This window comes from Ambystoma mexicanum, chromosome 5q, assembly GCF_040938575.1.
Source record: "Ambystoma mexicanum isolate Mex_15411 chromosome 5q, UKY_AmexF1_1, whole genome shotgun sequence".
In the NCBI taxonomy this organism is placed as follows: Eukaryota; Metazoa; Chordata; class Amphibia; order Caudata; family Ambystomatidae; genus Ambystoma; species Ambystoma mexicanum.
The window spans coordinates 402,981,480-403,007,618 of record NC_090933.1 but is presented as its reverse complement, the minus strand read 5'-3'; the positions used below and the strand labels follow the sequence as shown (position 1 = coordinate 403,007,618).

The 26,139-nt window shown below is 46.8% G+C and overlaps 1 protein-coding gene and 1 long non-coding RNA gene across 3 annotated transcripts in view; one reads left to right on the top strand and one right to left on the bottom strand.

Annotated features, from left to right (window-relative positions):
- MIB1 (MIB E3 ubiquitin protein ligase 1) overlaps positions 1 to 26,139 on the bottom strand; it is an 863,979-nt gene that overhangs the window by 263,989 nt on the left and 573,851 nt on the right. The gene's annotated exons all lie outside the window — the stretch shown is intronic.
- LOC138497423 (uncharacterized) lies at positions 2,362 to 6,533 on the top strand. The gene is made up of 3 exons (XR_011278578.1): positions 2,362 to 2,877; positions 3,514 to 3,760; positions 4,046 to 6,533. It is a non-coding gene; the product is annotated as an uncharacterized lncRNA (long non-coding RNA).

Genomic DNA, 26,139 nt, shown 5'->3' with positions numbered 1-26,139 from the left:
GGCATCGTCTAGCTCAGCGCCATGAACTGACCGCAGAAGACAATTGACGTAGGTGGGGACAATCATTTTAAAATGGTCATGGACTCTTTGTACAACACATACAGCATAGAAATGGCTGCCGTGATCTGGGGTTGCAGCTGCAGAAGATGGGGAAAATGCTGGACAACCGATGGGTTGCATCAAGTTATAGGACAGTTTAATCTGTTTGGAACTGCTTCCCTGCTTTGTGTGAGCATTTCGGAGAAGCTTCCAGGGACCCCTCAAGTCCCATAGGAGACTGAAGCAAATCCGAGGCTCTGCTTAGGAAGCTTACCTCCTGTTCTTTCCTGAAGGATTTAGGGCTGATATGTGATGCCCTTCAAGAACTAAAAGACTTGTCTCTGGCTCCTCAGAGGGTGGGATATCTCAATTGTTGATGCACACAGACTTTTGTTAGGGCAAGTTCTGAGATTTTCTAAATGAGGCAATCTGCTGAGGAGTTTGCTTCTACTGCTCAGAGGGCAGTTGATTGTGGACAATTCAAGGACGTTTATATTTCCAAGAGAAGGGCAAACTGTCGCTCAATGAAAGGCAATTTTATGAAAGCCTTTCAGTTAACCTTACAAAAAGGTGTGCTCCAAACCCGGATAAAGAACTTGTAGCAAGTTTTAGTGTGCTAGATGCAAAGAATGTACTTAATTATGAAGAAATTGTGCTATATGGTGAAAATGAAATTCAAAGAATGTACCAAATTTCAGATCCCAATCAGAGACACCCCCATGCCTTCAGGGATGTTAAGGAGTTTGGTGGCAAAAGCCTTGAGGACTGTAGATGCTTGCATGGAAATGTTGCCTGCAAGTAATGCCGATTGCGAAAGGGGCTGAATTGAATTGCTTCGCCAAGCATCCCTTCATGTGGCCACTATCGTTTTTATAGCTGTATGGCCCTCCAGTAAAAGCTTTTAAGCCATTGTCCTTTGTGAAAAGTTGGCTAGGGAAACAAACAGGTGAGGAAAGGCACTGTGAGCAACCTAATGCAAAGAAGGACTCCCTTGAAGATTATGTGCAGTTCTGGGAAATTGTCAAATGTTTAAACATTTGAATGCACCTGCTAAAATACCTCAAAACCTACCCTTTTGTCAAAGGCCCCAGTTAAGGGTCCAATAAATATTAATGACGTTGCGCTTTGCTTCGTTATACTTTAAGCAATGTAGCACACATACTCTGTTGCGATACACAGTTATGTAGGCCAGACCATGTTTACATGTTTGTCGTTAGGCCACGCCCACCAAGTCTTATGCCACGCCCATCATGCAAGCCACGCACCCAAATGATTCCCCCCCTCCCACCCCTTTGAATTTCTTACCCTTCTTAAAGCACTGCATGTATTGCAGCTCAGGTGCGGGTTGTCACTGCTATGAATTACACCCGAGCCACAACATATGCTGTATGGTATGCAGGCGGCACGGACTAGTGCAAGGCTTGCTGCTGGGATCACAGTCAGTAGTAAGTCTTCGAGCTTTAAGTTAACACCAAGACTACAGGTGCAAAAGGCCTTGCCAGGAGCGTTCCAGTGCATGCGTGTATACATACACACTTGAATAATAGTTTTAAGTTTAAGGGTTAAAACTAAAAGTACTTCAAAACTAATTTTAAAAAAACTGCAAAATGAAGGTTTCCTCAACCTCCACCTCAGAAGGAGATGCACAGAAAACATCAGTGACAATACCGCCGGACATTTTATTCACGGATTAAATAAGCGACTACTGCATCACTAGAAGCCGTGCATGCGCCAAGCACAGGTGCATGGGTCTAATCCTCAAGGGCAACCATACCGGAGGACTCGAGAGCATGCCACGTGACGAACCGTGCGGCTCCGTGCCACCGCTTACCATATTCAATGCACTTCACTTCTCAGGGAACACATAATCGGGTTAGAAAGCCTGTGCTGGTCGCATAAGGGTATTTATTATTCCACACAAGTCCCGGTGGCCTTTGTTGTTCTAGTAGTATTTTTTTCTTCTCACTTTGCAGTGTTGCTAAGTTTAGTGGCAGCCGCATCATGCTCTACGGGTAACCGCGCAAGCCCAGTTAAAATCTGGGAAACATAAGAGACTGCTTTATTTGGCAGTGCTAAAAATAGAAGAACAAATGGCAGAGCTGTGTTGGGAATCTGCAGGAAGAACAATCAATAGGCAGAGAACAAGATAGAGGCTTCCCCGGGCTCGTGGATCGACAATCGACAGCTGAGAGACTATTTTTTGCTATGGTTGCCTAAATATGGTCAGGGAAGAGCGAGGCACAGGAGAGCCGTTTGCCTGGGAGTGCGTGTTTCAAATGCTTAGCTGTCTATAAAGCGCTAACAGTTTTGCTTTTTCACTCCGAGTTGGAAATACGGGTTGTCTCCAGGGTTTGCAAGTGGGAGCCCTGGCCTCGCTAAGAGTCTTGACCTTTGGCAACGTGGAAAGTAGCTTCAGCGCACAAGTGTCTACCGAGCCCGGGAAAGAATAAAGTCATTCTAGGGGAGAAAGCACGGGACGTCTGCCGGGATTGCGACTCGCTCTACCTGTTCTGTGCTGGCGATTGTTTGCTGGAACTTTGTCACTGCCGTGAATCGCCTTAGCAGGGGCGCCGGCCGGGTACCCCGCCACCCACCGGCACACTGCAGCTGCACAGATATTACGGTAGCCTGGTGGCGGCAGAACACTTGTCTCCCGCGTGAGCTGCGGTGATCGCCGAGATGTTCCCTTCCCATCCTCCCTGGCAATAAAGAGCTGAATCAGCGGCAAGGGGGCGCTTGCAAGAGGAGATGGCTGGCTGCCGCTGCTGCTGCTGTCTCTCACTAGGTCATTACCTCGCCTCCAACTGCAAATGCTGCATGATACTAAACGGCGGACAGGTAACGGGGCTGCGCAAGGGCAGCGCCGCTGCACTTTTTACACCTAGAAGAGGTTCTGACAGTTAACTACCCCTAACAGCCTTACGATAAGAGGGTTTGCTTTAGGGGACGGGAATGCTCACTTAAACGAAAAGCACGATGTAACCTTGTCGTGTGCACTTGTTCATCGTAGCGGTAACGATTCCAAATCTATGCGAGAATTAGATGGAGTGCTTTACTGTTGTATGCGTTTATTTTGTCACTGCTAACCAGTGCGAAGTCATCATTTTGGGCAAGTCTTTGTTTAGATGCATGCCGCACTGCTGCTTCAGAAGGCACTGGACACGCATGCAGCAATTATCAGTGCACAACTATCATGAAGAACATCCTTGGTGCCGCCCAGGTGGTAGCATGAAAGTTCCAGGGCCCCGCTCATGGAGGGGCCGTGTGCGTTAATATAGCTGGTAAAAACATACGCCGAATTAGGCCCAGTCCGATGAACGCCTGAACGTGCATGCTGTCGTAATGCTGCATTGCTGTTTCTCCTTGCACTACTGCCATATCTGCAGCCACCCTCTGATTTGCTCCTATCAGCTGCACTCGCTTTGTGTCATGGGCTGCAGGAATTTCACTTTCCCTAATCTCCCTTTCTCTCAGGACTCGATCGCCGCCTGCTGATTTCGGAAGCGTGTTCTCCGGAGCCCACGGCACAGCCACGCATTGGACACAACTTCATTTCCCTGCATAGGCTTAAATGGAGTCTGACCTCACAGAAGCAGTGTGCAGCATGCTGCGCTTCCGGGAGCCTCTGCAGCAGCGGGAGAGACATATGTGATATGAGCGCCATGTGGCGTGGACCCTACACGCGTGGAACGGAGCAGTGACCCCGAAACAAAGGAAGCAGGTGAGGAGCAGACGGCAGACACTGCAGAGTGCTGCAGCGCACGAGCCTTGCATGCGACCTCTGGCCTAGTACCCGACTAACCCCCTCCCCCCCCCCAAGCAGCTTGTGGTGCATTCAGCACAGCCACCAGCGTTTAACAGAACCGTGGTAGTGGCGCATGCCGTGACTTAATGTTTATGATAGACCGTGCACCGCCATAAAGTATGGTATTTGCAATGCAGAAAATGTAAACCTTCATTTTCTTTTTTTGTGCTCCCCTTTCCCTCCCCCATCCCGTCGTAACAGCCGTCTGTACTTCTTGCTGGAACGCGGACGCCGGTTAGAAATCCGCCAAGGAAACCTGAGCGATCACCTCCAGTATGGGGGCGAGAGGGGCGGGTTGCTCATCCAACGGAAAGACAACGGGGACAAACCTCGACGACGCAAACGCGACCAGCAGCCAACGCGTGTGGGGCAAAGTCAGCTCTGGAAACAGGTAAACACCGTGGTGGAAATGGAAAAAAATGCCCAGCTTCTACGGAATCATGTCAATGGCCACCGTGTCCACCGGGATGGCTCGTGATGGCTCGTGTACAGCAGGACAGCCTGTCCAGGAGACATACTTCTTTATGTGCCCATATGAACATTCACAACTATGGAATGTAAAGAAGTATGTATTCTGGTGAGGCGACGATCATCAAACCAGGACAACCATGAACGCGAGGGGTCTTTCCCAACTTGCTAAAGTGCCTTTCCTTCACCACAGATGTTACCACAGGTTATTTCCTGCAACTGTTATACATATGTAAAATGGTCTCAAACACGTGCTATGTATTGTTCAGACAAGAGCTATGTTTTAACTTTGTTAAAAATTTCATTGCAACTCTGCCCACAGAACGAGTCTAGTGGCCATTATTGACGTGTGCACAAACTAATTTAAACGGGTCTACTTTTGTGAAAAACTATTTGGATAATCTAGACTGTAAAATTAGACTTGCCCATTAAAACAACTAAAAAAAGTAACAACAATGTAACTTACCCCACAAAAAAGTACCTTTAATCAGAAGATAGAAGGAGAAGGAAAACCCCATAGCTTTAAATGTACAACTCGGCCCATTGCGTTACTTTGGATGCTAGTGAGCAAACTGCAGTCAGGCCTAGACCAGCCATGCAGATTTACCTGAGTAACAGCATAGCTTGTTTGGCACCAAAACACACGCCGAGCGCAACGCTACTGAAAGATTTTCTTGTGGTGTTGCGTACATTATCTGGATTTGTTAATACATTAGTTTAATTAATAAAGATAGCATCTTACGAGGTATATTTAGTTGAAAAGTGCCTGGCTAGAATAATTAACCCCATATTTTTCGAATGTACAGCAACTCCCATTCTAAACCTACAAATCGGATCCAGCCCTCTGAATGTATGGGTATATTGCGTTTTGGCTTTCTTCTAGGAGAGCAAGGCGAATGCTTGTGAAACGCCAGGGCTGGCTTGAAAGCAGCCAAGCATCCAGCCAGATCGGATCACGCCAAAAGGCTAAATCCATCAGTAAGAGCAGCTGTCTGTCCCTCCCTTCCTCCCTCCCTCCCTCTTTAAGCGACTTCGGGCGGCATGTGCTGACACTGGTCAGCTCTCTGACTGACACTCCGAACAGATGCTGACATTATCAAATGCTGCCCTGCTTTTTCCATAGCTGCTCTGTGCCCTGATATGGCCAGTCTCTGAAGCGGAGGCGCTGCCATCCAAAAGCACACTTGAGCAGCTGTATCTGTAGAACAGTTTGCGCACATCCAGTATAAATAGCATCCCATTTCATGACTGCATGCAGTGCTCGAGTCCAGCAGATAGGACACGTCCTGTTCTAGGTTTCCAGCCAGGCACATGGGCAGGAGGGTTATCGTGGCCCCGCCTTGATGTCCAGGCTTCTCTATGGTTCAACTGGTGTTCAATGCTCATTCCATCTGGATGCAGCGCAGGATCACCTGGTCAGGGCTTAGGCCTCGCCTGGTTCCCTTGTTCTCGTGCTCATACTCTTACACACCTACTCCAACAGACATACTTTAGCCATCAGGAAGACCGATCTTTACATTTAATTTTTATTAGGATACGCAAATGATTAGGACCACCAAGTACGAATACCTCATGTGATGTGCTTAAATTGCTCCCACCAATATGCATTGCTTAAAAACAATATTTCTACGTGTTGATTTTGGGGAAACCGCAGTGCTAATGTAATACAATAAAAACAATCTAACTGTATATGTACACTGTTTTCACAAAACTATTTAATTGAGAAACTATTAACAAGTGTACGTGTTTCATATTCTGATCACTGAATAACCGCATTTTACTCCCCCCAAAAAATGGGTAAAATGCCTGAATCGGAGTGCAGTAGAAGTCAACTATTTGAATGCACCAACACTAATGCTTTGCTAGAGCTGGTAAAATGGAACCAAATCGCTTCTTCAATGGATTTGGTCCCCTTCAACCAGCTGTAGATATGCATTGAAAACTACAGACGCCATTTCCTCTCGACAATGACAATACTGAAAACGTTCTACTCTGGCATGGCTCCCGACTGACGGCCATGGTGAAGTAACACTGCATGAATCTTTTGTACCATGTGATAAGAATATGTGGGCGGATACGGTGGTGTCTGGCATGGAAACCATCAGCAGCGCTCAGGTAGACAGAAAAGCCAATATAGGACAATGGGCCATTCTAGAACACTTTATTGAACGTAACTCATGCAATGGTAAATGTGAAACACTAATAAAAGTAATTTAACAAATGATACGTTATTTCTTCGTGTTTATAAGCAAAATACATCACTTGTTTGAATAGGAGGTGCACGGGTTTTCTTCATACAAAGACTTTTCAAAGTGTACTTTTTTGTGTTTAAGTAGAGTACTCAAAGAACTTGCACTGTAACTTCAGTTCACTAGAACAAGAATACAGATACTGCAGTTTTACTTGTAGCCAGTGGAATACTTCTGCAAGCAAATCCCAATGGCTGGTATATGTGTCTATTGGAAAGTCTATCCATCATCACACTACATACATTCAAAATGCGTGCTGCAAACCTAGGCCTTGCCGAGGATCCAATTGATCCAAGTCGATTCGTCACTGCAACGCCTCCATACTCATGAAAGAGGAAATCTAGTCTGCCTTGAAACCCCTTTCTGAAAAGGTGGGTAGGGGGAACCAGCATCTCTGTTTTGAAAGGGAACGTCAGGCAGTTTAGAACATGTTTCGGTCTGGATTTTACCATCATAGTATACTGCATGTGTTTGAATCTGCAGGCAAAGATGTGCATATTTCAAAACCTGGAAATAAATATCTTCGTTCCAATTAGAATATCAAACATTCTGACTGGAAAAATCTGTCCACAACAAAAACAATTCTAAAACCTTTAAAAAATTATTCACTTGAGATTTTAGTACACAGGTCCACTTCACAAACACTGTCCACATCAGGCCACAAGCGGGGATATGCCAGAGAAAATGGCAACCTTTCTTGTATATATCCAATCGAAAGCAGGAGACGGGTGAACATGGGGTGGCATTCCCAATCTCTCCAGATTTCAGGGATCTAAATTTAAAGTTCAAAGCTACTAGTCAGATGTAAAAAGTCACTCGACCCCTCAGTTTCCCACATGCACAAAGCACAAAATGTTTTACTTGCCAAGAATACATTCTCACTCACTAATGGCTTGTAGCGAGTGCACTTTGAGGCCTGTCTTATTTGCAGCACCATCGTACATAGTTCCACAGCTCATGCAACAGAGCACAGTTGTAAGAGAATTATACATTAGTGAATCCTCAAACTACAATGGTACTGTAAATGTACATAGGATTTGAATTCTAGCAGCACCCACTTACAACCCCTTTCCCGCCCCATCTACTGCTGTATTCTGTCTTTAGAGATTACAGACCTTCCATTGGTGCCCTAACTTCGCTAGCAGGCCATCTCTTGTTTGGATGGTGCAGTTTCTGCATTTTACTCTTATGCAGTTAAAAAGGGTGGTAACAAGTCTCGCAGGTCAGCAGCGTAACAGTCACCCACTTCCTAAAAACAGGCAAATCCTCAACCAAAAAATAGGAAACGATGGTTAGCTGGAGGTCTGCACAGCACTGTGGACATGTTCAGACCAATGCCAAAAGGAAGGTCGTCTACTATATCACTGCATGGTCTGAAGAAGAGCTTTAATGTCCCCAAAAACATTGACGCATATTTTGTTTTGGTTGATTGCTACAAAACCAAAGAACTTTGGTTCAAAAAAGTCAAGATCAAAAGTGCAAACATGTTTAGTCCCCTAAAAAAGTGCACCTATTAAGGGAATGGAAGTTACTTTTTTATTACCCCAAAACCATTTTTCTCCCAAACTCAAAAATAGGGAGTAAAATACTTGCAATCTAAAATCTTCTATGGAGCCATGGTTAACCCAGCACACTGCACTCTCAACATTTTGTATGACACACCGCTGCCATTTACCTGGTCTCCAGGCTATCATGTACCTCCAGCTCACCCGAGCACTGCAGTTAACTTATTTGTCTAATGTCGTGTTCCTGCCCCCTCAAACATACTAAACTCAAGCTTCCGGGAGCGTTAGTCTTAATGACTTTATATTTTGGGCCTGGGAGGAGAGACGGACACTTAATTTGCATCCCCTACAAGAATTTAATTCTGCAGTGGCAACTTGATGTGTGGGCTCCATCACACTCAGTCCTCTCATCATATACCAACGTCGAGAAAAACACTAACGTGTTTCTACTTGTTATTTCCAATTCCCTGCCAGGGTCCAAAATACATGGTGGGGACTTAGGGTATTAATTCAAGTGGAGGCCCCTTCAATGAATGAACGTTTTAATTGAAACAGCAGAGCTTTCTAAAATTGGCGGTTTGCTGCCAAAGATCTGAACACATCGATAAAGAAATGTTAGTATATTGTGCCAACTCCACCTTTATGCATCGAACTGCTCTAGAGGGAAACCTGCAAGAGCATGTGGCTTTAATTGTAAAAGGGCAAGCAACAGCTGATTTTCCAGACACGATAGCAATGAGTACAGGGAGAGATATACACGACCACACACACAATATTCAGAACAAAGTAGACATTAGCAAAGTAAACATTAGCAACACACATTGCAAGTACAGCACACAGCACAATGTGTTACACTAACACAAGAGACGATTCATCCCATTTAAAAGCAACAGCATTTACACGGATTTATTTCGCGAGACGCTTCACTTTCAAGCTGTGTTGGCACACTTTCAACACATTCAATTACACAAAGCAGACCCTTCTTCACGCCTGACTCACAAGAACTCACGCAGGCCATATTTAGAGAGAAAGGGACTTGTATAGGTTCAGTGTGGCATGTTTAAACTTCTGCCAGAATGAGCTTTTACATGTGATCGAAAACTTTTGAAGTATGAATCAGGAACCAAGTATTCGCAAGGGGGAAGGGTAGGCAGGCTTACGCTGCTCTCCATCGGGCACCGGGTAAAGTGTGGAAAGTTCAACTGAGGGCAAAATGCCCAGTGCACCCAGTAAGAGGAGACAGATTGGGGGCCAGCACCAAATCGTTAAACTTGTGAGGGGAAGAGGCCAAGAATAGCTGAGCACCCAGCGCCTTAGTCCGGAATGCCATACAACGCCTTGGTGCGAATGTGGCTAACCACTACGAGTTCTTTCCACAGTGGGCACACTCCCAATCGTTGACGTTACCACAGAGTCACTCCGAGACTGAATCGGACGCTTCAAGTACACGAAGCATTGACACAATAGTGTGCGCACGCATCCTTCGTTTTAACATGGTTGCAACAGTCCAGTCTCAAGAAAACGGCCTCTGCTCGAATCCTTTCAAAACGTACAGGAAGGAAGCAGTCCGGGATCTGGGTTCTGGCATAAGGCTACGACACAGGCAAGCCATTAGAAGGCTGCAGCCCTCACCCTTGGAAGATGCATGACAACTCAACATCAAAGGGAAATATGGCAGTGGATGAAGTCATCCAAACCAGAGGTAAACAGAACAAGCACAAGGAGTTTTATTTTTGTATTTATTTATTGACCAGTTGTATGGCGCCTATACAGCAGAATGTTTCCAGGAGTCACAAGACAAGAGAGGGTGTGAGGGGTCGGGGGGGGGGGGGGGTCATCGAGTGGAACAGGGGAGGATAAACAACAATATACAGTCCTACTAGGCCTTGTGACATTCGGATTGTGCAAGTGCAGTAAGCAGGAAGTGCAGGGAGGAGGGGCAGGTCAGGGCGAAGGGGAAGTGCAGGAGGAAGGGGGCCAGAGGGGCTGGGTAAGTGCTAGGGGGAGCCCAGGAGGGCAAGTGCACGGAAAGATGGGACAAGTGCGAGGAAGGGGGTGGACGCGACTCAGGATAATCAGTGAAAGGTGCCCAAAGGCGGGTGCTGGTTAGGGTGTGCTGGGGTAGACTGGTCAAGGGAGGGCCTGGCACCTGTATGACCCGGAAGGGACAAGGCAGACAGTCGCAGCAGCGGGGGGGGGGGGGCATTAACAGGGGAGAGGTATGGAGGAGGAGAAAGGGAAAGTCTTGAGAAGCTTCCAGAATTTAAGGAGATCCGGCTCAAGTCACAAGGGCAGGAAGGCCATTCGAGAGGGAGGCTCCTGCCAAAGAAAGATCTTCCCACCCACTCTCTGCTTGGAGAAGCGTCTGACCTGCAGAGAGTTGGAGCCAGAGGACCAAAGGACTCGAGCAGGGAGGTATTTGGGGAGAGCAAGTTGGATGTAGCGCGGTCCTATGCCGCAGAAAACCTTGTGGATAATGCAGAGGGTCTTGAATTTGATTCTTGCAGCCACCAGTAGCCAGTGGGGAGATGTTAGGGCTGGAGAGATGCACTCCCTGGGCTTGAGGCCAAAGATAAATCTTGCAGTTCTATTCTGGATTAGTTGAAGAGGGCGGAGGGAGGAAAGAGGCAGATTGAGGAAGAGGCTGCTTCAGGAGTTCAGCCTGAAGAGAACCAGAGCTAAAGAGAGATTGAGTTTCTGAGGAAAGGAAGAATGCCCCCGAGGAGGTGAAGCCGAAAACGAGCCTTCTTGGCAAGGTCAGCAATATGAGGTGAGAAGGAGAGGAGTCGAAGATGACACCCAGGTTTTTGCCTCACAAGAGGGTGAGGGGCCCAAGGAGGACGGCTAGAGAGAAGAGTGGAAGGAAGGTGCGGGAGTTCCCTTGAGAAGGAGCTCGGTCTTATTGGCGTTAAGACAGATTGTTAGCAGCACACATGCCTGAATAGCAGTCAGACAATCAGGAATATGAGAGGAAGGAGAGGGAAGCTTAAATGCGAGCCGAGCGTCATCCGCACTGGAAGTGAGGAGAGTAGGTGGCGATAAAGTGTGCAAGAGAGGCAAGGTAAATGTTGAAAAGCCACAGCGAGAGGAGGATAGAACCCTGGGATGCCGCAAGTAGAGAGTGAGGTAGAGGAGAGAAAAGGGCCCAGTTGAACCTGGGAGGGCCGATTAGAAAGGAAAGAGCTCAGCCAAGCCCTTGCCCGGTCCGTGATGCTCAGGGTATCACAGTCTCGATTTAAGAGTGTGGCATGATTGACAGTGTCGAAGGCAGAGGATAGATCAAAGAGGATGAGAACAGAAGGAGAGTTGGAGATATGAGATCAAGTTAAATCACATTTGGGAAGAAATTACACATGTAGACCACTCCAATGAGAACAAAAGCAGTGACCTAACTAGTGGCTGTCCGGTTTACAAAACTCCAAAAGGAACAGAGAAGGCTGTTGGTAGAGCAGGCACTTCTCAGTTGGACCTAGCAAATTAAAGCAGCCCCCAAGTGAAGTGTGTTTTCAGGGCAATACAGCTATCCTGCCTAGAGATCAGGGTGTTCTGCAGCCATGGGCCACCTAACCCAACGGATCCTGGCTTTGTGTATGGTGATTTACCAGGACCCTGTCTTGTTGTAGCACGGCTACATCAGAAGCAGCCAGTAGAGATATGGTCAGTAGATTTTTTAAAGCAAAAACCAGGACAGAATGGCTAAGCCCAGAGACTAGAATATACGTGTTCCTTTCATCCCAGCTAAATTTGGCATATTCTTAAACTCTTGTCACCTATTTTAGGAGTAATGCAACATTTCAGGAGCAACTTTCTCAGTGAATACGTTTTCTGAGAGTTGGGAGGGGCTAGTCTTCTGCACCAAGGAAGATAAACACTGGTGGTGGCAAACCTGTAACAATATTTGGAAGTTTGGTGTGCAGTTATTTTAAATTGGAACAAATATGCCTTCCTCTCCTTTGCATCCGTTCTCCCTTTTACACTATGCTGCACCCATCTTACATTTTCATTCCTTCCATTTCCTACCACCAGTGATGCCTTCCTCTCTATTTTCTAAGCCATCTGATCTACTGGCAGCAATGAAACGCTTACGTTGCACCGTCTGTCCCTCACTCACGCCTGACCTGCATTCACACTATCAGACAAATGTTAAGGACCCAACTTCACAGCCTCTTCTAAAAAGTGGAATGTTTCACCATTTCTTAGAAGCTCACCAGGATATACATGGTGAGCCAGAGAATGCACCCTAAACCACCAGGAGTAGTCACCATAGAAAGGCAGCAGGTTGCACCTTTATAAAATAAACTAAAGAGATGTAACGTTTGCACAGGCAAAAGTAGGGAACATGTGAAACTCCCCATGAGCAAGTATTTGATTGCCGTAAGAAAAGTCCTAATCTGTCTGGCAGCCTGATTCAGTGTCCGTGTACCTTCTCACTTTTCCCAGAATAGTTTACAGATTATTTTTCTCCCCTGGTGAGACCTAATTTAAGGAATCTTAAGTGAACTGCGTGGGAGACCGTAGTTCTCCTCGGGTACACCACATGCCTGTGAGTAACATGGCCTAGCTGGCAGTTTGGGCTCCACTCATTGACAGCACGCTATACCTGATGTTCAGGAGTACGGCATGATGCAGGCTAGGGATTGAGAGCTTTCCAGCAACCCCACACACAATCCAGTACAAAAACAGACCTTCGGATGGAGAGTGTGAAAAGATCCGTTTTTTTTTTTAAATTAACAAAATGTGATCTGCTAATCCGACACCTCTTTCATAAATGCACCATGACAAAATTATATTGCTAGCATGTGCTAGCCAACCTTAATCCCAGCTCAGCAGTGGCACAGAGCAGGTTCAAAGGTTGCATGTGCATTTCTGACTGCTGCTGGGACACATTTCCTGCACGCTGTTCTCTGCACCCATGGTATAATATTTGCTTAATCTAGTCAGTCTGGCGGCACTTAAATCAGTAAATATAAGCCATGCCCGAGTTGGCATGGAAGCTGCTAGAATCCCACAATTTGATTTGATTTTTATTTATATAGCGCTATACGTCAAAGCACTTTACAGGAATAAAATAAACTATACAATTCACGAGAAACAATCTGAGAAACACAAATTAACAGGCAAGCAAATGAGTCTTAAGGCGTGAGCAGAAAGCAGGTAAAGAAGAGAGCAAGAAGAGGGATCGAAGAGGGAGCGAAAGTACGTTGCAGTGTTGGCGGCCAGGAGAGTAAGAACGAAAACTGGAGTTAGCGCAAGTGGGACGAGGAACAGTAAGAAGAAACATTCAGAGCACAGAGCGTGGAATGGGACATAGAAAGAAATTAGAGAGGACCGATAGGAAGGGGAAAAATTATGGAAACATTTAAAGGACTAGGGAAAGGAAGTTAAATAGAAAACATGATTCAAAAGGGAGCCAGTGGAGTGAGGCAAGAGAAGTGGCAATAGAGTCGCAGGAGGATAGAGAAAAAAAAAAGATGAATAGAGTTGTAGATAGATCGGAGGGGCGAGAGATGAGTAGTAGGGAGACCTAGGAGAAGAGGAATGATAGAAGAGAAGGGAGAACATGAGAGCAGAAACTAGGATATGGGTTGGTAGCAGAAAAAGTCTAGCCTTTTGGATATTGAAAAGGTGAAACCGACAGGAGCGGGAAAGCGTGACTATGACGGGAGAAACAAAGGGAAGAGTCAAGAACACCACCAACATTCCGGGCAGAGAGAACAAGGGGGAAAATAAATGAAAGGGGAGGTTGAGGAGGTGGCACAGTGATGGCAGGGAAGAAGAGAACTTCAGTCTTGGAGGGATTGAGATGGAGGAAGTGGGCCGACGTCAAAGACTGAATAGCAAAAGTGAGAGTAGAATGAATAGATGGAGAAAATGAAGACAAAGAAATAAAGAGCTGGGTATCGTCAGCATAAAGATGATGGGAAAGGCTGAAAAAGGAAATAAGAAGCGAGAGGAATAGTATAGAGGGGGAAAAGCAGGGGACCCAGGATAAAGCCCTAGGGTACACCATACTGAAAAGGAAGGGTAGGAAAGTTAACACCAGCCCAGGATACAGAATAACTGCGGTTAAAGATAAAAGTGAATCCAACTCCGAACCGAACCATGGAGACAGCGTGGAAATGGATTGAAGAAGGGAGTGAACAGCAGTGTCAAAAGTGGCTGACAGATCAAGGAGAAAAAGGAGAGAAGATAACTTAGAGTGGGGAGCAAATAGAAGTGCATCACAAACAGAAAGAAGGGACGTTTCAGTGGAATGGAGAGGACGGAAACCAGAATGATGGATAGGAAGGAGGGAGGCAGTGTAACATGAGTAGAGACTTGAGAATAGACCATCTGTTCGAGAAGTTTGGATAGAAAAGGAAGGCATGAAATGGGTCAATAATAAGATGGGAGAAAAGGGTCCAAAGAAGGTTTAAGAATAGGAAGAATAGAGGCATTCTTGAATGAAGAAGTAAAGGTAGAAGACTGAAGGGAAAGATTAAAGAGTAGGTCTCAGTATGTGGAAAGGCAGCGATAGACCTTAGGAATAAGAGAGGAAGGAAGCCGGTCAGAATGAGAGGCTGTAGGTTGGGCTTTAGAGAGAAAGCAGGATATGTCGGCAGCAAAGATGGGAGAAAAGAAAGATAAGGGCGGTGAAATGGGAGTGGAAAAAGACAAGGCAATAGATGACCGAAGAAGGGTGAGTTTAGATGCCGAGTTGGAAGAGGAAAGAGAAGGATCTAGGGTAGAAGGAGAAAAAATATGATTGGTCTCTGGAATAAATGGTGGGGATAGGAGGAGAGAGTCGATCATTTTGGTATAGAAGCGTGTTTCAGCAAGAAGAGCAGCATCAGTCAGAATGGAGAGAGGAAAGATTATGCAGGTCAGAAGAGGATAGAGATGTCCTCCAGAGGTGTTCAGCGCGATACAGAGAACGATGCAAAGAACGAAGAGCTGGAGTAAGCCAGGGTTCAGATGGCTTGCATTAAATACACAAAGAGGAAGAAGGGTAAAGGGAATCAATGGTATCAAGGAAAGAGATTGATAGCAAAGAGGAAAAGGAGTCGACTGAAAAGGATGCAAGAGCATGTCTGCAGGAAGTGGGGAGGGTGCACAGGAAGTGTGAGTGACCTAAGATTACATGATAGCGGGTCTATCCTCTAGACAGACTCATCTTCCTGTCTGCCCTGCAAAGTCTCCAGTGATGAACACCCTGGTGTGACATCCCTGCTGAGGACGCAGGCTTATTTTAGGAAGCACTGGTCCCCTCTCTCTACCCTCTGGTAGATTTCCTGTCTTCTGATGAAGGTGACACCTTTCCCAGAAAACAAAAACGACAGAGACCGAGTCCAAATAGTTTGTCTTGGATGAAACCCAGAATGACCCAACAGAAGGACTCTTAGAAACCAAGCTGACAATAAAATGGTGTCAAAGGGTTTGGAAACAAATAGGGTCTCAGGGGCCACCATGTCAAAAGTAGCCCCTGGCAGCACAGGATCAAGGCTGCCACGGATAAAGGTGGACCCTGGCTGGTGGGACTTTGGGTTCCATCAGGATGTTTGCAGGAATGCACATGTAACGAACCGCCATGCTGCCAAATTACAAAGCAGCTTCTGAGGGGTGTCAGTACATGGTCAGAAAGAGTTCCATGTTTGCACCACACATTTCAGCATGGAGCATTATGAAAGGGAGGTTTAACATATCACTTTCAGAGGCATAATTATCTTTGCAGTTTTCCATTACATAATCCAAAGCTCAGGCTAGTCCGCCTTCACAGATAGTATGCGGTCACATTAACCTCCAAAGCTGTCTAAAAACAATTCATCTCGCTCTCTGGTGCTTAACCCCATTAACCTGAAGGACGTCCTTCACTGATATAAATGTGATATCTGCAAGTTGGAGATATTTTTGTAACAGTCATTAAGCCCCTGAGATACCTTATTGGCATGGACACCTGGAACCTGCAGATTCCAAACAGAGCTTTACATTTGGAGGAACCTGTCACCTGTAGGTTACACACATCTCTGAAGTGGATGCATTATCCATGAGAGCTATTTGACTCGGCATCTATGCTAAGTGGGTAGGTCACCAACGTCCTGGGTTACTTTACATGTAAACTATTTTACCAAACCCACGGGAGCTCGGACACAGTAAATGTCAGACCTACCAACACCACAGGTTTTGCATTTGTCACTCCCACTGACCTACACCAAAGCTGCCTCCTCAATCTTCTCTTGCAGACACACACAGAAAAGCCAACAAAAATGGCAGAAGGGCCCTATATATACACATATGACCACATTATTATTATACATATCTCCAGAGCAGAGGAAATTAACGACACACCACTAGCACAGACACCAGAGTGGTCTCACTGGGAATGGAAACTGTGCCTGTGTGTTACACAAAGATGTTTGCCTTACGCATAATTAACCCACCCTTCTTTCACCCCCCCCCCGTTCTGTGAAAGGGATTGGAGTCGGACTTGCAGATCATACATGGAACTCTGTAGTAGTCTGTGCATTAACCTCCTGGTCAACTTCCCCTAGATTGGAGCCTGTGAACACCCAACCACTTGGGTGTCTTCCCCAAGCAACAGTCAACGCGTGTTCAGGAATAACAATTCTGATTTGCCCCTGACAAGGCCTGAAGCTATTGTGAGGACACATGAATGGCAACCAGGGTCAGGCGACAAGCAGGAAAACCACCCGCTTGTCCCAGTAGATATCAATCTCGTCAGTAAACAGTGACTTAGAGCAGACCACACAGAGGAAAGAACTCAACTTTAGAGAAAGTTACTCATCATAGGTACTACTGTACTCATACTTGTGCGAGTTCCTGTGGGTCTGGAAGGGGTTGAAGCAATTTTTCTGAAAAATTAAAAATCAGTTTTCATTGATTAGCGTAGCCGGGTGTACATTGGCTTTCCCCTCCATACACTCCTCTGAGCCTTACCCCCCATCAGTCCTTCTCCATCACCCAGGCAGTATATGATTGATGTTCAGTTTAGCACGAAAGAGATGAGGACATATGTAGGAAGTGGGCAGACTGGGAGTACAGTAGTCACTATGATAGTTGACTTAATTACCTAGGATCCCGTCCCTCTCCCTCAATTACTGGAGATTACAAAGCAGAAACGCCCCCATGCAGGCGATAGATCCAAACTGATTAACCAAAGAGGTTCTGCTGTACTGCTTGAACAAACATGATGCCCGACCAAGGACAAGAATCCAACCAGTAGGGACCACAAAAAAAGTGGAAGGCGAGGCCACGTGGCAGTCCTTGAAATGACTTCCCAAGGAACATGCCTTTGGAAAGCAAAATATGCTACCTTAGCTATCAACCCATGCAGGTGGAGGTCTTTACGATAGGTTAAACTAACATTTGTACCTTTCACTGTTGCAAGAAAGAATCCACCTGGCTATGGTGGCCTGCAAAGCCAGCTAACCATGTGAACAACCCACATAAATGTCTTTGGATTGGAGAGGTTTTGAGAGGGTGTGAACTTGGAAGTCAAGAAGTGAATTTGGTTATGTAGCATAGTTGCTGGGCTGCGACAAATTGATTAATCATTATCTGGCAGTATAGCACACTCAACCCTTAACCAATCCCTCACATCAGGAATCTTCCTGCAAGCCTTCAAAACCTCCTATATAAACCCCTCAAAATAAATCTACTCTCGACCCCCTCACTCCCCAGAACTACGAGCCCATTTCCAACACCCGTTTCATGGCCAAACCCATGGACAGCACAGCATACAAGCAACTCTGCCATTTCACGGAAGCCAACAACATTCTTGACCCTGCCCAATCCTGTTTCAGACCCTTCTGAGGAACTGAGTCCTCTCTAGTGTCCACTCTAGTGTCCATTTGGGACGGCCTAAAAAGAACAGCAGATGTGGAAGGATGCACTGTACTCATTCTACTTGTCCTCTCTGTTGCCGTCAACACTATTGACCACTACATTCTCTTAGACATGCTACACTCTTTCGAAATCAAAGACACTGCCCTCCCATGGATCTCCTCCATCTCTAATCGCTCCAAAATCATGCTCCTCCACACTCACCTCTGCATCCCGCCCATAGCCAAAAGGGTCCCACAGGAAGCATCCCCATCTACCCTTTTCTTAAAATTCGACCTCAGCCAACTCATCCGCTCAGACAATCTCACCTGCTACAATTCCGCAGACGATCCCCCGACCATCCTTAAAATCCCCAAATCGCCAATCTCAACCCATCCAGATCTGTCATCATACATCTCTGATATTGACCGCTGAATGAACCAACCACCTCATCCTCAACCCTGGGAAGACAGAAATCCTTGTCTGCAGGAAAAGCGTGCTCCTTCCCCCAACCTATCGCCTGGCCTCACTCTCTACGGTCCCCACCCACTGCCCGCAGCAACCTCCACTTCCGAGGTTTTTCACCGATGCACACTGGATACGGATCTAGCCCTCTCCCAAAACATCAACTCTGTATACAGAACCTGTTTCTTCCACCTACGCATCCTCAGATGTATATTACCTTACCTGACCAATCCTCACTGACTCTCTGCCATCCTCACCATCATCCTCTCCCACTTATTATGCAAACTGCCTTTATCAAGGTGCACCAGCGTTCCAATTTAGGAAACTGCAAAGAATCCAAAACGCTGCAGCTCACCTGCTCATTGGCTACCCTCCCAGAGAGCACATCAGCACCACACAGAGTCCTCCAATGGCTCACTATTGGTCGACAAACTACATTTAAAACCATGTACATTACTCATTGTGCCATCCACAACACCGGGCCGGAATTCCTCCAAGACAAACTCACACACTACTGACAGTCAGATCCGGCCCTCCTTTTCTTCGGGTTATCCCCCAATATAACTACATCAGACTGGGCAGATCCTCCTCCTCAGTCTAAACTTCCACCCTTTGGAACTCTCTGCCCCCTCCACATCCGCAGCACTGACAATCACCTCGCATTCAGAAAAGCCCTCAAAACTTGTCTTTCCTTCCTCCTCTTGAAACTCTTCCACTCTGTGTTGCAACTGCCCCAGGCATTCTAGTGCTGGCCCAGACCCAACTAAACAACTACTCCTCCAAACCACTGTGAATGCCGGCAGCGTTCGCAGTGGCACCCCGTGAGGCACTTGCACTCTCTCTTTTAGCCCATGCCCACCCCCTCTGACTCGACAAAAAGTTCACTTGGCAAAACCTTCACTGTATCTTTTCCTTGTAAGTTCTTTAGGCTTCTCCGGGTCTCTTTTCCTTGAACCCCAAAAGCCCTCTGGCTCACACTTCAGTTGGTCTCTCCGGCTTCCCTTGCCCAACCTCAGACCCTTGTGATCAAATCACCACCGTCCCACTGGTACAGTTGTATTTCCTTTAACACAGAAAAGTTCAACTCACAAAAGTTCCATTTGAAAAACATCACAGTTCACTTGGCTTCTTTCGGGACTCCCTTCCCTATTCTGAACCAAGTTCTTTTAGCTTTAGCAACTCCTGCAGTTCCGTTCTCTCAATTGGGCTCCCCTGGTTGTGGTGCAGTTGTCCGACTGCTCAGTTCACCGATTACAGGTCGCGCAACCAGGTGCCTTATACTTTAGTGGGGGCTACTTTTCCTTATAGTGGATTCTCTGAGGCCATCCCATTTCATTTCATTTCATTCTCCTGCTTGGTGGCCACCCCAATGCTTTTACAACAGTCTTTACTTTGTTTCAATACTTTTCCATTAGCTTTGGGATTTTTGCTCCCACTTCATTTCTCCCGTAGCTCCCCCTTTTTGGATTTCTATTTTCACTCCCACTTCAGGTCTGCGCACAGCTCCCCTCTTTGCAGGTGCTTCTTTCTTGCATACAGAGTCCTTTGAGAATGTGGAATTATACACGCCACCACTCTGCCACTATGTATCCTTGTATTTCTCATCATCAATTTCACCCAACGTGTCTTCAGCCTAACGTGATTGAGCAGCAACGTTGTATCTCACTCGCTTGCTTAACACACACCGGGCTTTCACTGCGATTTACTCACTGGTTGTGTTCTCTTCGTTCTGGGGTCAATATCCTTGCTGTTTGAGGTCATGGTCTCAACACCTGCCCCCTCAAACACTGCTGGGTTTTACCAATATATCAAGATATCAGCATGCCTTCCGGCCCCCTTCAACTGACCCCTCCTTCTCGCTGGGGATGCAGGCCTCTAGCCCTGCTTTTCCCGGGTATCTCTTCGCATGGCGACTCAGCATCCCAATTCCTCCAAGCTGGTCCTGAGAAGCCATGGCTTCTTAGCTCTCCTCCCAACTCGTTCATTCTACTAAATGCATGTGTTCTTTTTATGCTCTCCTGAGTACTTGATAGGCTGCAGGTGGGCATGTTTGCTGTCAATTGCCTGACCGTGCCTGGCCCTGCTGATGGGACGTGTCCAATAAGGATTTTGGTGTGCCTCTCCGCGACTCTTCTTCGCCCCAGTACCATAGTGGCGATTCCCATAGGAAGTCTGTACTCCTCTTGACTTCCTCTTCTTTGTCACAGTACTTAGATGAAACTTGGGGAAATGAATATGGTGTGCCTTAATATATCCGCCGGAGGCTGAGGAAAAGTTGGATGGGGTACTGTCGCAGAAAGGGGAATAGTGTGTCTTTGTTCTAGGGGTGTTCTTATGACAGAAAGGGCGTATTACTGTTAGTTTACTCTTCCCCTTCTCAAGGTTAGAGTAATGTTCAAGATGGTCAGGGTGTCACGCATTTAATCTTTTCCTTCTTGTTTTATAACTATGGTGATAAGAGGTTTGTGGTTGTAGGTCTTTCACTCTTGTATCATCAATAACTGAGGATAATAGGCAAGTGTTGGGGAGAATTCTCAGAAATTTCTCTACCTTAGAGACCCCCAGCTCTTTTGCTGGACTCTAGGACCTTAATTTATTGCCTGGAGAGAACGAGACCCTTTTTTCCCTCTCTCATGTATTTTAATGTAATTTTGAACTCTGTTTCTTTTGGTTGTGGAGTTTGACAAACTCCATAGGCATTTTTTTACACTGTCACACAGCAGCTTCAGTGCAGTGACACAGGGAAATCAACCGAGCAACCACAACAAGTCTCGCCAACAGAACAAGTGCAGTTACACAACAAAAGGTAAGTTCTCTTGGACTGTACAGTACCTTTTGGTTGAAGACAAGTGCAGCAGATGGGTTCTGTTCCTGTGCAGCTTTGCAGATCCTGGTGTTTCTGGGCCTCGGTCATGGGGACAAGCTGGCGGACGTCTGGGGACTCCTGCACTGCAATTGGACAGTCACCGACCTCAACCGGCAATCTTCAAACAAGTGGCACTTCAGTGTTTCAGCTACTCGCATCTAACGCAAATAGCAACACTGCCGTTCCAGGCTGTCGAGATGGGCTTTCCTTGCATCGGGGGTCCAGTACTCTGTTGAGGTGGCTCAGGCTTGATCAGTCCTGCTTCCTGGGAGTCCGGAGGATCTTCCTGGAGCTCTTGGCCAATTTAAAATCAACGCACACAATCTGGTGTTCCTCTCCCTGGCTATTCGGTTCCAGCAGCAACTGCAGTGGAATTTCAACCAGCTTTGAGGGGATGTCCAAGTGACTGACTTTGGAGTTGATTGGTCCCACCAACTCAAGGGGAGAAGTCGTCCTTGCAGGGCTTCTCTAGTCGAAACAAAATTGGAGTTTCAGCACAGCAGCAGGGCTTCACTGGGCAAACCAATGGTCCAGGAGTTGCAGCAGGCATCTTCTTCAAGTTCTTCTTCAGATTCCTTCGTCCGGTGGTCAACTGCCTTCCAAACCAAAAACCCTCGCCTTTTATGCAGGTTTCTCCCATTAATTCCAGCCTAGCTGTCAGTCACCCAGCAGGGTGGCTATCCGTGCTGGATAGCCAGCCAGCCAATCACCTAGGAGTGCATTTCTGCCTCGTAGGAGACTAAGCACAGGGAGTTTCTGGCACCTCCCTCGCTTCCTGCCCCCGCCAGACACCCGGGTGCCAGAGGTGGGCTTCACTTGTGAATCCCCGCCAAAGACAAAATGAACGAAGGGACCAAACCTGATTTAGTGCGCAGAGTAAATCTAAGAAGGACCTTTCCAGAAAGAAATGGTGAAAAAAGAAGACTGAGCCATTCTGACAAAAATGCCACCCTTGGGTGCTTTACTGTGGCTACGAACGCAGCCTGCATTAAAAGCACACCACGGTAGTTAAGAGGATAATAAGTAACCCCTCCAGCACCCTAATGTACGATAGTGTGTGTTTGGTCTAGAAAGTTACATGCAAGTAAAGTCCATTTCACTTCACTGCTCTTGGAAACGGCAGATTCCACAATCAAAAGAGAAACAGAGTTCAAATCACATTAAAAATACATGAGAGAGTGGGAAAAAGGGGTCTGACTCTCTCCAGGTAAATAATATAAGTCCTAGAGTCCAGCAAAAGAGCTGGGGGTCTCTAAGGTAGAGAGGAATTAGCACATTTCTGATAATTCTCCCTAACAACGACCAATCTGGATTCCGAGCATCCGAACACCCGTGAAGAACAGCTCGCTTCTCTGGACTCCCAACTCCCCAGATGTCCTCATCCTACTCTATCTCTCCTCTGCATCTGACACGGTCAACCATTCCACACTCATACCAAGACTCCACGATACCCTTGGTATCTCTGATCGGGCACTGGACTGGCTGACATCCTTCCTGACTGCTCATCCCAAGTCATCCTGGGCTCCTTCTCCTCTTCCACCTCCTTCTCCACCTGTGGTGTCCTCAAAGGTTCTATCCTCTCCCCTTAGCTCTTTAACATCTACCTTGCTCTGTTGCACGCCTCATCTCTCTCCCCCCCCAACTTCCAGTGTTATGCAGACGACACACAACTCTTGCTCAAACTTCCTTCAGAGCCCCTTGCACACTCCATCATCCCTGACTGTCTGCCATCCAGTCCTGATGCACCTCCAACGATCTCTGCCTCAACGCCTGTAAAACTGAGATCCTTCCCATCGGGAGCCCTGCTCCCTCTTTGTTCCCTTCACTCTGGTCTTCCTCCATAGGCTCTCCCCCCTGCTCCTTCCTCTGAAGCCGGAAACCTTGGAGTCCTCTTCGACTCCCCCACTTTCTTTCCTCCCTCACACTCCTCACTTTCAACTATTCCTTCTCAAAGGAATTCACCCTTCTCTCACTTTCCCCAGAGGATCAATGTTACCCGAGTCCTGGTTCTCTCTAGGCTTGACTATTGCAATAGCCTCCTCCTGAAGCTACCTTCTTCCACTCTGCAACCTCTGCAGCTAATCTAGAATAGGGCAGCAAGACTTATCCTTGGCCTTAGGCCCAGGGGCTGCAGCTCTCCTGCCCTAAAAGGTCTTCACTGTCTCCCAGTTGCCACACAGATTACATTTAAATCCCTCTGCATCATCCACAAGGCCATCTGAGCCCGGGCACCCCGCTATCTTCAACTTTATCTCACTAAATATTCCCTCTCCAGACCTTTACATTCCTCAGGCACTAATTCTGTGTGTAAAGCGCTTTGCTAAACAGAGGGCAGGAGGTTGATCGCTTTCCTGAGCTGGCGCTCTACTTTGGAACAGCCTCCCCCTCCCTCTACGACTTGAGCAGGTCTTCCTTAAACTCCCAGAACCTCCTCAAGACCTTCCTCTTTACCTCCCCCTCCTCCCCCTCTCCTCCTCTGCTAATCTCGCAGTGGCTAAGATTGGTATCCGGGGCCCTTATGCATCCTCAGGGCTCCTGACCTCCCACACCCAATTGCCCCAGCCTCGGTCTACTCTCAGCACTTGCCTTGCCACTCCCTACACCCGGAGCAACGTACTAACACCCAACACAGCTCCTGACTGTGTAGCACTTACTTCACCATGCACTTCATCTCTTGCTCACTCAGGAGCATGGACACTCCAGCGCCTACCCCCTCTGCCGTTTTCCTTGCTGCACTTGCACGTTCTGAATTACTCACAAGGCATAGTAGGTTCGTCCTTTTCCTTTCCTCTCATCTGTTTGTATTCAATATGCATCACTCCATTGTTTCCCTCGCTTGCCCTGTGGGCACTTTGAAACAGTATTTACTTGCTGTATAAGTGCTTAACAAGCGGCCAATAAAGTTCAGGTAGCAGTGACGGGCGAGGGATCTTGGGTACACCACATGTCACATAGGGATAGTGTTACAGGCACGCCCATGTCGACGTCCCCTTTCGATTCTCGAAAGACAAGATGCAATACTCTGCAGTTACCACTGGATGTCGGACTATGCACATCATGTGATTCTAAGCAGATTAACAAACATCAGAAATATATATACATTCACGTATTAGAGGGCATAATATATATCACAAGCTCCTGCAAAGGAAAGGCAACATTATCATGCACTCAAGGTCCCAGAGAATGATCCCCAACTTAAATTTTCCAGCCTTAAGTTGTCTGGGGCCTTTTGCCCAATAGTTTAGGTAAAGTTCCAAATAATCTCTGAAGCAGGAAAAAATGCAGGTAGGGTGTCTGGGGTCTAGTGAAGGCGTCTAATTGTCAGAGTACAAGTTAAGATAGCTAACAGATTTAGCCCCAACTTCTTGTGCAAGCAACCAATGGCAAAGCCAATATTGTTATAATAAAGTTTATTATAAACACAGACTTATAATGGGAGTTTAGGGGTAGGTAAGAATCACTGTCAACCCCCGTACTTCGATTCTTCCCAAGACTTGGCAGGACAAAGGAAGAGGGTCCGAGGTTGCTTTTCCCGCCGACAGTCGCAGTCCTTGATGCACAGGAGTTGCAGGTTCTAGCTGAGCTCCGGTTGGTGTCTTTCTGTTGCAAGGACTCTTGAATTAAGAATGCATCAAAACCCGATGCAGGACCCCTCTCAGGACTAGACTCGTGTTAGGTAAGCAATCGCACGGTGGTCACCGCAGCACGGCAATGCAAAGGCACTCAACTTCTGCAGTCTAACTTTCCCTCCTATCTCGTGTCCCCTTGATGCTAGGATGCCGACATTTCACAGAGGTCAGTCTCGTATAGCCAGCTGAGGATCCCCCAAGTTCCAGGTCGAAACTCGGAACGGTGGAGTCTGCAGCACGGTAGCCCAAACTCCTAGCTGGTCAGCCACAGGATGGTACCGGGACACGTCCGAAGGCTCTTGTTTGCAGGGCACCGAGCAGACACCAGGAATGGATGTTCCCTCCACTCCCAGGGACATAGCTCCTTTGCAGGACTGCTAAAAATCAGGGCTCCTCCAGGACAGCAGCATAAGTTCGTAGCCAGGCCTTCTTCCGACGGGTCTCCGATTTCTTCAGAGGTTTTACAGCTGGACAGGATTCTTGGCGCCATCAGGTTTCTCCAGGATCTCTGAGGAGTGGGTGCAAGGGTCCTCTTTTTATCCTAAATGCCAGGTAAGAGCTGCTGCCCTCAGTAGCTAATGACAGGACTAGCCCACACACACCCCAGCAATGGTCCACTCAGGACTACTGGTGGGAACACTCATACATAGGACTCAGACACGCTGAAACCAGTTTGTGGATTGGGACCAGACCGTCCCAGCCCACATCCAGCCAGCAAACATACACAGCCCTCCAGTAGGCCCACCAAAAGCTTCTGCTTTCCTGGGCACTGGAAGTCCTTATATGGATTTTTCTGGCCAAACAGGCCAGGAAAAAGGCTAAAGAACAAAATGGCAAAAGGCCCTATGGGCGTAGCTGTTACAGTATTCAACCCCTTTTTGTCACTTTTGGTGCTACATTTAAATGTATGGCGTGCATTTAAAATGTATGTTATGTGCTAGATTTCTAGGAATTCGTGTGACTATATTCTTTGTTGGCATTTTGGGTCATGAATAATAGTAGGCAAATGTATTTTTCTACTATGTCTAGGGTTCTGTTTCTTCCGACCCCATATTCCATGTGTATAGGGCATACAATCAAATAGTGGGCTTACACTTTAGAATTAAGAGTGGGTTTTGTATGAATTGACCAATACTGTGGTAATACTATGTCTTATGTAAAACAAATTACTTATTCAGACTGCTATGGATTCAATGTGTTATTTTAATAAAGTAGTGTATACTTTTCAATCTCCCAGTGTAGTGCATTGTTTGGCAGTAACTGTGTGGATTAACTGTAATTGACACTTCATTAC